The 16,310-nt window shown below is 36.7% G+C and overlaps 1 protein-coding gene across 1 annotated transcript in view; it reads right to left on the bottom strand.

Annotated features, from left to right (window-relative positions):
- Positions 1-15,837, bottom strand: part of LOC144248887 (uncharacterized) — a 65,805-nt gene extending 49,968 nt beyond the window's left edge. The window contains exon 1 of the mRNA XM_077790867.1: positions 15,817-15,837. The gene's annotated coding sequence lies outside the window, so the exon portion shown is untranslated. The remainder of the gene's footprint in view (positions 1-15,816) is intronic.
- Between the last annotated feature and the right edge of the window lie 473 nt (positions 15,838-16,310).

Raw genomic sequence — 16,310 nt, forward strand, 5'->3', positions numbered from 1 at the left:
CCACACTATCAGTTGTTCAGGTAAGTAATATGTGCTCTTGTAAAATCTGTACTGAAAGCTGAGTAATTTATGTAGTAAAAGAAGTCTGGATTCTTTAACCTCTCATGCTAATTTACTTTGAGATAACATGAGGATAGACTTGTGTACCACCCTCTCCTGATATTCTTAATTGCTATGTCGTCTCTCTTTCCTTAGTGTATCCTATTTCTTTCATTTATCATGTAAAAGGAGCAAACGTTATTTCACCTTTAAAACTTAAATCCTTCTTCCTGATACAGGCTGATGGTTTACAATCTCTTTTTTTTTTTTTTGAAAAAAAAAAAAGAAAAAGAGGAAATTGCTTTTCTGGCTAGTGGCCATGCCGAAGTTGAAAACATGTCTTTTAGTAAAGGTAAAGCGTCCTAATGAATGACTTGTCTTTGAAAGAACAAGAGACAATCCTTGCAGGCATTCAGGACAAGCACTAACACACACACACAGAGAATAAAAAGACAACTTCCTATGCATACTGGAGCACATCTCTCTCTTTGGTTTAAACCAATCAGTTTTCTGACTCTGTTTCACTAAAAGGAGAAAATTCTGAGGTCCAAACTGCATTCAGTTGACTTGTGAATATCACGAATGTCCCTGGGTCTTGTTTAGAACTGAGGCCTTCAGTGGATGGGCTATCTCTGAGCTCTTGTTTTTCTTGTGACCTTAAAAGCTTAGGGCAAATGGCAATTCTTACATTCCTGTAGCAACTTCTACCTCTGGAAAGGTTATTTATCTATTTAAGCAAATCAAGACTAGTTTAATAAAATAGATTGTCTTTACTCCCAAACCTGCCAATATTCTTGGATCAACACATGTACAACTGCACATTACCTACACTACAGGCACTACAGAGAATACATGCAATTTTGTCTATTTATAAACAGAATTGTCCTTTTTGGCTGACAGGATTTTATCACCAAATAATAATGACTATTATTGCATGTACATGCAGTCCATAGTCATTTAGCATTAAGATGTGGATTATGTGTTACAAAGCGATTAATGCCAAAACTTTTGGAAAAACAAGATCTGCTTCTAAGGATGTCCCATGACAGCAACCCTTTTCCAGAAGAAATTGCACCAAGTATTCACAGACCCAGTTCTGCAGCTGGTTATAGCATCCAGAGCTCCTTGCAGCCATCATCCCTGGCCTATGAGCTGGATCTGCTGCCCACCTCTCAGCCAGTGTTCTCACTCATCTTGTTACATTAAAAATAAGAATTAATAGATATATCAGTCTGCAGCATTAACAATGACATAGACTATCTCATGTCAAACATCACGTTTGATGCAATTCAGAAATGCTCATACATGAAGTGCTCATCTGTAAGTCTGATAAGGACATCTCTGATGTCCTATGATATCTCAAACATCACTTTGCCTATGTTAAACAACCAGCTTATACCCCAGTTGGTATTTGCAAAGAAATCTGTGGAGGATTCAGAATCGAAGTTTCAAATAAACACATGATCAGCTGTATAGTACTTGAGACTCCACTGTCAAGTTCTCAAGATGTGTACTGATTGTAACAGAAGTTGGATATTTTGTTCTTCAACATCTGGACACAATTATCTGACTACCACCTGCAGCTGAATCTCAGCCCTAGGATATTTCTTTGTTATCTACTGTGCCTCAGAGCTAAATTATTGTCCCTAGATGTGGACAGATGGATACCTTCCCCCTTTCTAAGTATTCCCCATGTGAAAGTCAGCTACACATGCCTAAATATTAAAGAAATAATTCCTTGGGGATTCTTATTGCTCTTAAGACCCAAGACACACCAGTAAAGTCGTTCTGCAGCCACTGCTGCAGGATTTTGTACTTTAGGATGTCAGATCTGTTTAATGGTTAAGTACTGCATCCACAGGAATAGAAGCTCATACTGCAAGACGATGCCTGACATCGTGTCCTTCCACCTCCTGCCTGAAGAAGTGCCATGATAGAGTCTTAGTACTCAGCTTTCTATTCAGGGCTCTCCATTCTTGCAGCAGAGAGTGTTAATATTTATCTGACAGATAACAGACTGAAACAGCAAGTGATAGTTGAGACAATTTTCCTGGCTGTGAACTGTGTGCTGAACCTCTTAATATTTCTCTACCACAAGCTAGAAATCATCTCTGGTTCCTTCCTACTCTGGTTCCTCCTACTCCTTCCTACTCATGTAATATTAGGGAAAGCTGACATGGCATTTAATTAGTTTGGGAGTTATCAATAGTCCTTAAAAGATAAGATGTGCCTAAAATAATGTATAGGTAGATATACCTACTCTAAACAGCTCCTGTAATTTTAAACTGCAGATATGGTCAGGAAGAAATTCAGCCATGCACTGTAGAAAAAGATTAGACAGCTTTGAAAGGTGTGCCCTTAAGCATGTGTAAATACAACAGTCTCTGACTACAGAGATAACAACAGTGAAAGTACCTAAGGCAGGTACCATCCAATTCTTCTGTCACCTACTGAAGGGGGAATAAACTATCAGAAACTTGAGAACAAGGAGGAACAGTGACTGTGGCTCAATGCCTACTTAAATTGGTCCTGCAAGAGGATCATTCTTCTCTTTAGACTACTCATGACACACTGTCAGAGAGGAGGAATGCAAGAATTATTTTTCTCTGTTTTCCTTTTCTTTGTATTTTTTTTCTTTTTTTCTTTTTCTTTTATTCTTCCTTCTCTTTTTTTTTCTGAAATATTATCTATATAAAACAAGAGTTGATCAAACTTGTTTTGATCAAACTCAAAAATAGCAAATGTAGAGGGTTAATTATTCATGTTATCACTCTTATACATGATACAAAGAAATACTATATTAACTGATTTAGCACATTTTAAAGTATAAAGATAATTTTATCTGCTTATTAAATTATGCTGTTAAAAGGTAGGACATAGCAATTCTCACATGCTTTGTTTGCAAGAACATAGTGAGACACTATATTTCAGTTAGCACTTAAATAAAGAGTTAAAACTGAATAACAACTGTAAGAAATTTATGCATCCTTCAGGGATGACACATGTTGTCTACCTGGAAAAACAGGGTAAACTCTGTCACAGTAAGCAAGACATGTTTCTGTGGAAATATTTTTTTCAAATCTGTGGATAGTGAAAGAAAATATTGATACCTATGTACTAGTAGCTGCCATATACTCGTTTTGTAAAAACAAAAACAAAACAATGACATATGTAAAATCAAAACATGTTCGTTTCTCTCTCATCATCATTCTTTTCTCACTCTAAGGACAGAAATTCCTAATGGTATGGGATTGAATCAAAAAGAGTGGTAAGAAGTAAAGTTGGTGTAGAAAGCCCTAGCCTACCCTGTGTTCTTCTCACACCAAGATGTAGCATCTTATATCCGTAGTAAGACACGTTTTCTTCTTCCAAACAAAAACATAGAATTCAGTAATTTTTCCATATTTCCAAATCACTGATCATCCAATGGGAGTAGCAGCATAGAACAAGACATGTAACATCTGGAAGAATACTGCACTTCTCATGCAAGGTTGACCAGCACATACTCAAGTCCATCACATTCTAGGCACACGGCCTCTGGGGCATTTTAACATCCCAAAGAGGCATTAGGCTTATAGTGCTTAGGCTGCAAACACAGCCTGTCCTGTGAGATAAGGATATGTCACCAAAACTGCTGGTTTGGACAATGACATTTGTCTTCTGATGGAGGAGATAGGAAAGAGACAGGTCAGAAACAGGGACCAAAGGGCATTACATTTGGAAGGAGCAAATATTGAAGAAAAAAACAGAATAAGATTCAGATGGTCACATTACTCAAGAATGAGTTAGGCACAGCATTCTACAAAATGACAATAGAAATCTTTCTCCACCAAGTATGTGTTTTATGCAATGTGTTTGATGCTTTTCAAAATATCTTTAGGACATTCTAAAATATCTTTAGAAACATATAGTCACTGTTGTCATGTCCTTCCTATAAAGCCAAGCTATCTTTGTACTAAGACTGCTACTTTTGAGGTTTTGGACCAACAGAAAGATGAAGATTACTGCTTTTAAAAATTTTTTTAAGGAATTTCAAAGATTTTTTTTTCAATCTGTTAGAATGTCATAATCTATCAAGATAATATTAACCCCACAGAATTAAATTTTAAAAACTAAAAAAATGAACACTCCTTTAACAGAAGTTAAAAACCATCAAAAACTTAGGCTCTTTGCTCAGGATAATGAATTTAAATAATGTCACAATATTACTATTTAAGAACAATGCCATGGTTAATAGCCCAAATCAGAAGTTGTCTCCTTAGCAAACCATTGAAGTTCATACTTAGATCCTGTCTACTTAGATGGTACTTAAAAACTGATTCAGCATTTTGCTAAATTGAGGTATTTTACTTTTTTTTCAGTGTTCATTAAAAATTTCTTTTCTCTCATTACTCTACAGTAGTGTCCCTGTCATTTGGGAACCTAAGATGAAAGCCTGAAAGCTGCATTAAAGAGAAGTTATCATTTATTTGAATTATTTTTAGCTTTCTGAAACAGTTTTCTACTAGCAAAAATGAGCATAGCCACACTGAAAAATCCATGATGGTATGTCACAGTGGCTTTGTATCAATTTGATCAGAATGACCAGAAAAACTTGCTGCTCAAATGCTTCTGAACTTATATGAATTTCATTGACAACAGAGGCCTTTGACTAAACAACACTGTTTTCTTTCATTAAAAAGAGGGATAGATGGCACTCAGAAATGCTATTTAAAGCAAGTGGATAAATTTTCTCCTTTTGGCATACTCCTTGCTTTCTTGGACATATATTTGGATGCATCTGGAGATATATTTTATGTGAAAGATATGCATCATTTTGACAGATACTTAGTAAGGAAAGTATACATACCATTTATACAGTAAACATAAGAGACAAATCTGTAAGAGCTACAGGTTCACAAGTTCATGAGAAATGTTTTATTACACTAACACACTTGCTTTAAGTCTGTCTACAATTTCAATGCACCAGACTTCTGCCCTAAGCTAAACTTCCTTTGTGGTTTACAAATAATGGCAAATCCATGCCTGATATGATTGCTGTAATGCAGAAAAAGAGGAAGAGGACTATCCTAGTACTTAAAGAGTCGGAAGCAAACACTATTACCAACCAAAAATCCAATCCTCAATAGGGCTGGGCTATGCTGTCCAGATTCTCCTTTCAAACCAAGCTAGTACATTAACAAGGCTTTCTTCTCCTAGTCTAATTCTGTATATCATAAACTATTAATGGATATTGTAAAACTCAGCTATCCATTAAGACCAGTCTAAAACATCACTGCAGATTCTGATATTCACATGCAGAATCCCAGATAAAACTACATCAGCATTCTTTGAGCTAGCAAAGCTAAAAAAAAAAAAAAAACCACAGCTTTCAGAATTCATTACTTCCTCTCTCAGCATTCAGATGTTGGCTCATGCCCTTTTTGAAGATCTCATCCTCTACCCCTTCTCTTTTTCTGCCCCCTCTCTCTTTCTGTCACATACATTCCCATACACATGGATGGAGAAACACACTTGCACATGCTCCCGGGTGATTTTCATACAAGACTTCCTTAACACTCCTTTTAAGAGCACTACTATCCCTTTTCATTTTCAGAAGTCCAGGCAAGAACTATTTCTCCCTTCAAGCAATGATTTTTAGAGAAAATATGCAGATAGAATAGGCACTGAAATTTATTTCAGAGTTCCTCTGACTGAAGTTTATCAGCATATCATTATTCTACTAAAGAAGTATTTTTCACGCCTATGTGTTAGTATATTGATTGAGAAATATTAATTTTAAATTAAAGTTTAGAAAACCTGAGTATACTGTACTTCATCCTTATCAGCAGGAACGTTTGGACTATAAGGGATACATTAACCCAATTAAAAGATACTGTATGTTGTAGCGCGAAAAAGGGACTGGACTTATCCAGAAATTTTTCTTGGTTTCATGTTGCTGCAGTTTTGGGGAGACTTATCGGTTTGGGCTGTAGAGGACAATTAAAATATCAAATTAAAAGTACATTGATAGCAAAATGCCGTCAGGAAATAACATAGGCCAGTTACATGATGAGCATGGTCATATCTCAAATAGGGACAAAATCGAGGCAGCAATGTTTAATGCTTGCCTTGCCTTGGTCTTCAGCACTGACGATGAGCTTTGGGACTCCCCAAGCCCTGAGCTGGACAGCCATGACTGCAAGAATGAGAAACTCCCAACCAAGGTCAAAACTTGGGTTGGATTGGCTGCTCCAGCTGGTTCCCTGTAAGTCTATGGGGCCAGGTTAGATTCATCCCAGGGTACTCAAAGATCTGGCAGATGTCACTGTGAAACTTCTCTCAATGGGTTTTTCAAGAATGTAAGGGATCTAAGTGGTCCCAGGTGATTAAAAGCTGGCAAATGTCCCAGTCCTCAATAAGGGCAAATGGGGTGACAGGCCTGCCAGTCTCCATTCAGTGCTTGGCAGAATAATGAAGAATATTATTCTGTGAGTTCTGGAATAACACCTGAAAGTCTATGCAGGCATTGTTCACAACCAGCACAGGCTCACCATGGGAAAGTTCTGCTTGACGTGCTCAATTTCCTTACTTTCCCAATCTCCTTTCTTTCTGAATTCTATTAGCTTAGGTACTTCATCATCTTCCTATCCTTTAAGCAATATCTTCTTAATTGCCAAAGTTCTATGTTCACCCTTTACCTCTTAAGCAATGAGTTTTCAGTGTGGAACTTAGAGCCACCTCCCTTCTGTGGGTTACATAAATATGCTGTGTTGCACATGTGTTGCATTAGTCGGAGACACTGCAAAATGTGCAGTTTTATTTCCATTTTAACTGTATTCATGTAATTTCCCTTTACATTTTAACACTCAGTGGCATATTGTTCTTCTCTGGAGAGGCTAATATGGCTGTTTGCCATCTTTGGGATGAGGTCCACATCATTTGCTGTAAGTGAAGGATTAACACATGGCATCAATCCATATTTAGTTAAGGATTTGGGATGTCACTGGCTTTCAACTTCTACCACAGACTCTCTGACAAAATCCTATTTAATGCCTTGTAAGAATTTAGTCTCTTTAAAGTTTCATCAGTATGATTGTGAGCAATTTCTGCCCAAAGTATCAAATGTGCCAGTGCAGATATTCTGCTTTCCGCTCTTCATGGCCGTATTCAAATCTCTTATATAAATATGCCCACACCTAAATCTGTCCCATCTTGTAGATCTGCATGTAAAATTCACACACTGACTTATGTAAATGCAACCCAACCATGAAAGCAATTTGCTCATGAGTCACACAACCCTGCAAACGTTGAGGTAGCTGCAAAACCATCCCTTGTTAGACTGAAGAGAGGGTATTAAATTCTGATATCATCCTGAATTTAACTTGAAAATAAAATTCTTAAGGGTTTTGTTCTTTTCTGGATGTTTTTAAGCACTGACTAAATGGTTCATCTTGTCGCTATAAAAAGATAAGTAATTATAGTTCTTATTTCATCAGCTATTATAAATAATTATGTCTCTTGCTGTACCATGGCAAATGTGATCACTGAGATTAGCAATAGAAGGAATATGACCAGCTGGGACCAAAATGCAACTTCTGAAGATATCCCATCAAATCCATCAGAACAAATCTGTTCTTTGTTTTCTATTTATGAGGTCTCCTTTCTTCTGACATTAATATTTGCTGACCGACTCTTGCCATTAAGGTTGGTCCGCGATGCCCAGGGAGGAAGTAAAAATATGGACTCAAACTTCAGTATGCAAATTAACCCAATAGACTTTAAGCTGCCCAAAAAATAAAAAGTAGCTCTTTTTTTGTGTGTATTTCCAGAACAAAGCCTCTGCATCCAGGCAGCCATATTCTTCCAGAAGCTTGTTTCTTTTCTTTATCTATTTTTTTAAGTAATCAGAATAAGAAAGTTTTGAATATAAATTTGAAGAAAGATGACTGTGGCTTTGGAGGTGATTGAGAGCACTTTCAAATACCAGGAGCAGCAGGTGAAAACTATAGGTCAAAAATATTGCTTCCTTGCAATTGTACCTAACACAGGGAAAGTTTTAGTGATGCAGCCAATGGAAGAAAAAAAAATCTGTGTCCAGACACTAAGAGAGATAAAGAAAATTAGGGAGACAAGACTGCGAGACACTTTTATTGAAGAGTAAGACTTTGCATTTAACATGATACAGGAGGTAGAAACAGTGGCAGTATGGCTAAGCCAGCCGCAGACTAGAAACAATATCTTTGGTGGATGCTTAAAATAAAATAACTGAAATATGTCTGCATGTAATTTACAAATTTTATCACGGCCACAGTGAGTCACTGGAGTATTCTATAACCATACACATGGAAGAGGCAAATACTTTTGACTAAAACACTGAGTAAAAATATGTCTGTTTTAGTGAATTGCGTAGGACTACACAACATTACATGGGTTTGTGCATCTGTTTCTGAATATTTGTGGGACAGAGGGAAGTATGGCTCTGCTCAGAGTGTGTCTTCAAGTATTATGGATATGGATGAGCTATTGTGCAAGTTTAGGCAATGCATGAAGTAATGTTCATAGGTCCTTACAATCAGTGTCAGGTTTTTTTGCTGAACATGTTACACTGACACTCTTTTAAGATAAATGTGTATATGACTATACACTCTAAATGAGCTTATACATGCTAAATGATTGTAGATGCCCTTTAATGAATCCCACCTCTCCAAACTCATCCTATGCAAAATAACTGTATATTATATAGAAATATCATCCTTGGCATATTCATGGTATTGTAAGCATCTGGCACATTGTTTCATTGCATTTAATCCAGATAGCCAGAAGTAGCCAGAATTTTCATTTGGATACTATCCAACCATTGTTAATCTTAAAATACATGGTACAAAAAGTTGGCATTCATATATGTGATTCATGGAGTACTTCTTTAATTGTGTACAAAAATCCTAAATTAACTAGTTTTGTCTCCTCATAAAGTGCCCCTTCTGCATCTCTTTCAACTCCCATTGAAGTCAAAGGAAAGCCTCCCATTGATTTCAGTTGAAGTCAGTTGAGTTTTATGAAATTCTTTTGCATGCTGTCTCCTGACTTCCTTGAAGTCTGTTGCAAATTTGGTTGACATGCAAAGTGCTTGCCTTACAGCCTGTAATTACATAAAGCTGTGCTGAGGACGCTTACTTACCTCGCATAAAAAAAATTTTCAGATAGAATAGACTGACTTATAGAAAACATTTTGTAGCTGCCCAAGAATTAGAATTAAGGGCCCAATTAATTGCCTAATATATTTGCTGTCTTAACTGGAAAGAAAACATTTAGTGCTTTTAAACCAAGAGAGCATGTGAAGAATGTTTATTTGATAGCCTCTTCCCTTCTAATAAGCCAATATTATGCCATTGTTAAAAGCTAAGCTAAGAAATTTGAGAAATATCAGTGAAATAAGTTCCAGAAAGATTCTTTTCTGCAGTTAAAATGTATTATTGCAAGTCTTAATAGTAATGCTATATGAGCATTCTTTGAGATCATTGCAGAATAAATACATTTATTTGTTTCAAAACATATATAGAATAAAACATTCAATTATGTTCAAGTGTCCTAAATTAATTGTGTTTGCATCTTAAAAAGTGTCCCCTTTTCTATCTGATTCAATTCTTACCAAATCCAAAGATTAAGTATTACCAAAGATGGATGTAAACGTTATACTATATGAGATAGGTTTAAGTAGATATAGAAATAGGCCAGGTAGATGTAGAAATAGGCTATAAAAACTTTATAAAAGGCTTTATATGGCTTTGACAAACTATCACTTTATAGTCTATTCAAGTATTAAATAGGCTACTATTTTCTTCCAGAATGGATGTACTGTTTCTAGCACTTAATTTTCAATGTGTTTTGCCTTATGGATTGACCAAGTAGTTGTTTTTTTTCTCTCCCCTCTCCTTTCCATCTATATGAGAAGTGCACAGCACACTGCTTTAGGCACCTTTGCTGGTGACAGGCACAGCAGCATTGAGTGGACCCTCAGCAAGTCTGCAAATGACAGCAAGCTGTGCAGTGTAGTCAACACACTGGAGGGAACACCTCCCAACACCCTGAAGGACCTTGAGTGGTAGACTCATGCAAATCTCATAAAGTTCAATGAGGCCAAGTGCAGGGGCTTAGGAATAAGAAGTTTGTTATGAACTGGCAATGTGCATTTGTGGCCCAGAAAGTAAACTTATCTTGAGTTGCATCTGAAGTGGCATGGCCAACAGGTCAAGGAAGGTGATTTTGCCCCTCTGTTCCAGTCTTGTGAGATGTCACCTGGAGTACTGCATCCAACACTGGGTCCTCCAGCATAAGAAGAATATGGACCTGCTGGAGTGAGTCCAGAACGGGAAGATCAAAGATGTCCAGAGCACACAAACACCTGTCTTCTCTGAAGACAGGCTGAAAGAGTTGGAGTTTTCAGGCTGAAGAGAAGGTTTCATGGAAATCTCATTGCAGCCTTCCAGTACCTGAAAGGATGCTATGAGAAAGCCAGAGAAGGACTATAGAGGGAGCACATAGCAATAGATTAGAACTTAATGGCTTTAAATTGAGAGAGGATAGGGTTAAATTAGATATTAGGAAGAAATTCTTTACTGTGATGGTGGCAAGGTTTCTACTCTAGGGAAGGTAATTACAGCAAAAAATTGAACATTGTCTCTCTCCCAAAGCTCTGACTCCAAGGACAACAACAGGAAATTCCCATGATCATACTTCCACTTCACAGTTCTGAAAATGGGCAGAATAATCCCTGCTTCCCACAGATTCTTTCTATGTTTTTAATTCATCCCATAATTTTAAAGCAAAGAGCGTAGGGTCTGGTCCTTCTACCTAATGAAGCACTGACATTAAGAAATGCAGCACTAATTGTGATGATGACAGTGACCATGACTGGTGAACATATGGAAAAAAATCCAGCCTTTCTCCTTGACCTCAGATTTGTCTCATTACTGTGAGGCTGCTTCATGATCTGGACTTAGTTGGAGCTGAAGTCTGTCCTGCTCACCTTGCTGCTCCATCGGCCTGGGCACTGGCTGATTGTATTGTTCCCTTTGGCTCCTAACTCTTCAGGAACAGCTGGCAGTCAGTGAAAATTTGTTTGTTGGGCTTGAGAATAAGTTCAACCTTTATATTCAAATTAAAAACTAAGAGAAAAAAAATTTTAGTTGTATCTGAGGAAAATCTGTAGAAGAGCAAAAATGAAGTTAGTGGGTAGCACAGTTTGCTTATTAGGTATTTACTAACTTTGAATTAGCAACATTGACCTGATTGTGGAGCTTCACTTCAGGATTTCAGTACAGGAATAAAAAATAAAAAAGTTTTGTTTTGTGAACCTAATAGACCTGTGGTTGTGATGTGCATTGATGAACCACTGCTATCCTGATGCTTTCTTATTCCCTATGTATGGCACTCATTAAAAACTATACCTAGGCATATAAAAATATGCCAATTTTTTTTCTTTCACAATGTGTATGTTCTTGTGTTTCATGAGAATAATTGCTTTGTGCTTTTTAAAAATGTAATTGAACTCTTGAATAAATTTTTAAAAAACTGACCAAAGAAAGTCATAACATTTTTGACTTGCAGACAAATTCTCTAACATCTTGATCTCTCTCAAAGAGGCAATGATTTCAACATCACCTTAAACTCTCCAGAAAGTTTCCAGTGACAAAGAAAATTAATTATTTTCCTACAACCAGAATATAAATAGTGTGGAAGCATCTGAAGACATTTTCTAGCTGATGAGCTTTACAAGTACTTCACAATCTTGGAAGAAGAAGTTCTTGTTATCTAAACAGCCATATTATTAGTGATGATTAATCTTATCCTTGCTATTCTACCAAACTATAGAGTGATTTTTCCTCCTACTTCCAGATAATACTGTATACAATATAGAATACACACGAAAACAGCATACGAATTATTTTTTGCTATATTAATACTGTAGCAGAAAACTAGATGAGATAAATGGTGGTGTTAGTTACACTACTGAAAACTATGCCTTGAGTCTCTGTTAGTCTTTTACTTTATTATTGGAATATAAATCAAACTGGATGCAGCCAGAGTTCTGGGAATCACTCATGGTGGGACAATTTATTGATCAAATCTTAGGTTTTTCTAAAAGTGGTGGAGGAAATAGGTCACAGTATCTTTGACTCAAACCCTTCATTCAGTGGAATCCCATGAATGGAGTCCCTCCTCCAGGATGCATTTGCTCCAGAATCAAAGACACTGAGATGGCTAAAGCCAGGTGAGGCTAGTCCTTAGTGTGGTGTCACCCACAGGAGCATACACTGATGCTGCATCACACTGGCATTTACAATAAAAATGTGTTTCTTTCTCCAATTTTAAAAATTGAATTCTTTGAACTGTGGCATGGCATCTAAATTGGTTATGGTTTTGTTTTTAGAGAAAAGTTATTAATACTGAGAAAGAGAGTACAAACATATAAAAGAAAACCAAATGGTCATCAGTATGTTTGGTCACCATGGATCACAAGAAGCCATCTTGTTTGTAAAATTCCTTTTTCTGGTTTTCAGACTGTTGCTCCCACACTAAATTCTAATCAAGGAAGTCTTTTCATAGAAGAAACTGTTAGTGCTTGACCACATACTTGATGCATGCAGTTAATGAATGTCAGTTTCATAAGATATGTCTTCTAGCTTGAATTTGTACAAAGCTTTGACAACATCAGTTAACCTAGATAGATTATTATATTTGTCCTTTAAGCCGCTAATTAGAAACCAAGACTGCTTTCACCAGGGTCAGTGAAAATTTCATCAGGGCTGGTGCTCATACTCAAGAAGAGAAGAAGTGCTGAGCCATGAGCAGCTAAAATCCACCTAAAATTTTGCTGCCCGCCAAAATAGAAATCAGTTTGGATACTTTTTTGTATGAGCACTAGCCTTTGCTTGATGGAGCAACAGCCACAGTGAAATGATATTTTGAAAAAATAACATAAAAATAATATCAACTACCACTAGATAATTAATCTGACACAGCTGATTGCACATTCAGGAGCTATATAATTCTGGCAGAGGAAGAATGTCACGATAATTACTTTTATGTCTTAAAGACTCTTATGGAATTTCCTCTGATCTTATTTTCACTTTAGTTTTCTCTAAATATCATATTTTAAAAACTCCATTTTAGCAAAATAACATAAGCAATTTTAAACAAATTATATGATTTTTATTGACCTTTGACCAATTAAAATACATTTGTAATCAATGTTGGAAAAAGAACTTTAAGTAAAATGACATATCTCCAACCTTTTTAATCTTTCATCTTAAAATATTTACTATATATATGACAAGCAGGGTCAAAGCAAATTGCATCTTATAAACTCAAGTTTAAGACATCAAACAAGAATTCAAAAACCCAATATAAATGAAAATGCTTAACTTCAGTTTGCTCCATCCCTGGTCTACCCTATGGAGATAAGAAGGGAAGACTGCAATTTTAATTGGTCCAATAAAGTCGGCTTTTGTAACGGTAAAGGAACATAAAAGGTAGATCAAAGCCAGCCTGCCTAACAGGCCTGTCAATACCAGCACTAAGACAGCAGCAGCAGCCCCTGCAGCAGAGCAGTCAACACCAGGAATGCAGGTTGCCATATGCAAGGCAATCTTTAGGCACTTCTGTTTATTGGTTTGCTAAGATCTTCCTTATCTCAAGTTACATCAATGTTAAGCACTCTTTATAGACATAGGAAAAAGCAGAATCTATGGTAAGAGTAGAGAGAAAAACAAATATCATTCCTTTCCTAGTGTGTAAATGTTGAAATGGAGTTTCCAGCCTTCTTTGGCATAAATTCTTCCTTTCATTATTTAATCAAGTTCTGAAGAATTTTATTACACTTTGTGCTATCAGCTGGTTCTATCTTGTTTTACAGTGATTTATAAGTGAAATTTAAAAACAAAGTAAGATGGCAATATATCCCTGGCAGGTAAGTAGGAAAAGGAGTGTATTTGAACACCACAAATGTTTCCTTCATTCTGAAATAAAGAGAAAGGTTTGCACATGATGTACATCTTCATGTCTTTCAGTGAGGTCATCCCCTTATTGCCTAAATCTTGTTTCTAAGAACAAATCTGGCTCTGAACTTGGAAGTAGACCTGACAGTAAACTGCAGAGATACTCTGAATCAGCTATGGAAATCTCCCTGCTGTGGGAGTCTCTGCATCCGCATACCTAAAGATTTGTAGAATCCCTGTAGCCAAAGCATGGCATCACCTCAAAACCCTGATATAGAAGTAATGTAGTTTTCATTTTACTGGTGGGCAAAATATTTTCACAGAAGCTACTTTCTCCTAAGTCAGAAAGGAATTCTGCAATAGAGCAGTAAAGCAAAACTGAACTGAGCAATTTTGCTAATGAATTTGTAAAAATGGCTGAACCTTGTGTGCACTCAACACAGATTAGCTTCTTGGAAACTGTCTTCCATATGACAAAACGAAGTCCAGCTAGAGATGTGGGGAATGCAGCCAGGATTTGTCTCTACTGGTAAATACAGCCGGGCCAGAAATAAGCCTCAAACACTGGACCCATTGTTGTCCTCATCAATTCATTACAACCTTGCTCCTACATCTGTTTTGGACTATACAAAGCAGCTTCCTACATGATATATCTTATTACAAGACAGCTAATCCTGAGCATCTACACTCACTAGACCAATCCACAGCCGTCTTTGACTTAACATTTAGACAAAGCCTTGATGACCACTTCCATCTTGATGAATAGCTTTCCACTCTGTAAAATAAGGATACAATTTTGAGGATTTTCTCCTCCCTGTCCTAAAGTCCCCAAGTACAACAAAAATGCTTGATTCTATTATAAGCCCTTTCAGTATTAACAGAGTCTCCTTGAATGCTTCTCACCTACAAATATATACATTTCTCTGCTGTAAAATACATTTCGTTCTTTTCCTTTACGAAAAATTTAACAGTGACATTCCAAAGCTCTTCTTATATGGTTTCAGTAGTCATGGCCCATGCTTGATTGCTGTTCAAGTTGTCTGCTTGTCTGCTGTAAGCAGTTGTAGCATGATTAGCAAGGAGCCCTTTTCTTTGTGCTTTTCTTTCTGCAGAAGAAATGCTACAGATCCTGCAAGGCTGCAGCCTACAGATAAACAATCCCCACATCCCAGTTCCCTTGCAAAGCAAAGCTGTGCTCGCAGTCTTGGTAGGAGCAAGAGCAAACTCTAATCAAAGGACAATCTGGGTAATTGGTAGGTTAGAAATTCAGCCTGCACCAAAGCACACAACAGAAGAGTGAATGCAGCCTTATAAAGCTCAAAATATGGAGAAGTCTGGTAAAGCAACCACATGGAGAAGCAATAAGCTCTTACTTTGTGTAAGAAACTAGAAATTATTTGTAGAATATATATGTCTATGTCTCAGAGCTCCAGATTAGCTCCTTTTAGAAAAAAAGAGACTGTGCCTGGCCTGGCATCACTGCCTTTTTTTTTGTTAATTATTTTAATGATTATAGTTGCAGCCAAGCCTCTGTCACAACACAACAATGACATCAAATGAGAACAATAAGAAAAATCCAGAAGAGTGAGTGAAGCATACAAATATCTTTCTGGTTTATTTTGAAATTTATTCGATTACTGAAAATCTACAAGGTGAAACTACCAAAAGGCTAGAACAACAGAACAGGCACAGTGTTCAGAATTACCAAATGAAGGACAAAAAAAAAAAAAAAAAAAAAAAAAAAAAAAAAGTGGAACAAAGGGAACTAAGAACAGATGAACATAAAGCAAAACCAAACCTCATGAATAAGTTGTTCCAGTGTGCAGTGTCCTAAGTGCTTGAGCCAGCTTGAGCTAAAGTACACAAACAGAGCAGTCATTGGAGTTCTTCAACAGTCAAGTCACTTGGAAAAACACAAGCAGCTATAAATCAAACAAGCCACGTACTTGTGGGTATATTTCACATAGAGGGTGCATTGAGATAGACCTGCAAGGACATGATTACAATAGCCAAGAAACTGAGCTTTTTTTTTTTTTGAATGTTTGGAAAGCACCTAGAACTTTTCTATTGCTAACCAAAAACATGTAGTTACAATAATAACTGCAAACATGTAAAGACTGAAAATGAATGCCAAGATAAAAACAAAAGAGAAAAAAAAGTGGGGTTATTAGATATGAGGCACTGGTCATGGCATATAAGTGTGTAATGTTAGAACATACTCAAAATAAAACCAAATTTTCTAGGCTGTTACATTGGTACATAAATATGGAACAAACAGTGACAGGCTCATTT

The sequence above is a fragment of the Lonchura striata genome, chromosome 2, assembly GCF_046129695.1.
Source record: "Lonchura striata isolate bLonStr1 chromosome 2, bLonStr1.mat, whole genome shotgun sequence".
In the NCBI taxonomy this organism is placed as follows: domain Eukaryota; kingdom Metazoa; phylum Chordata; class Aves; order Passeriformes; family Estrildidae; genus Lonchura; species Lonchura striata.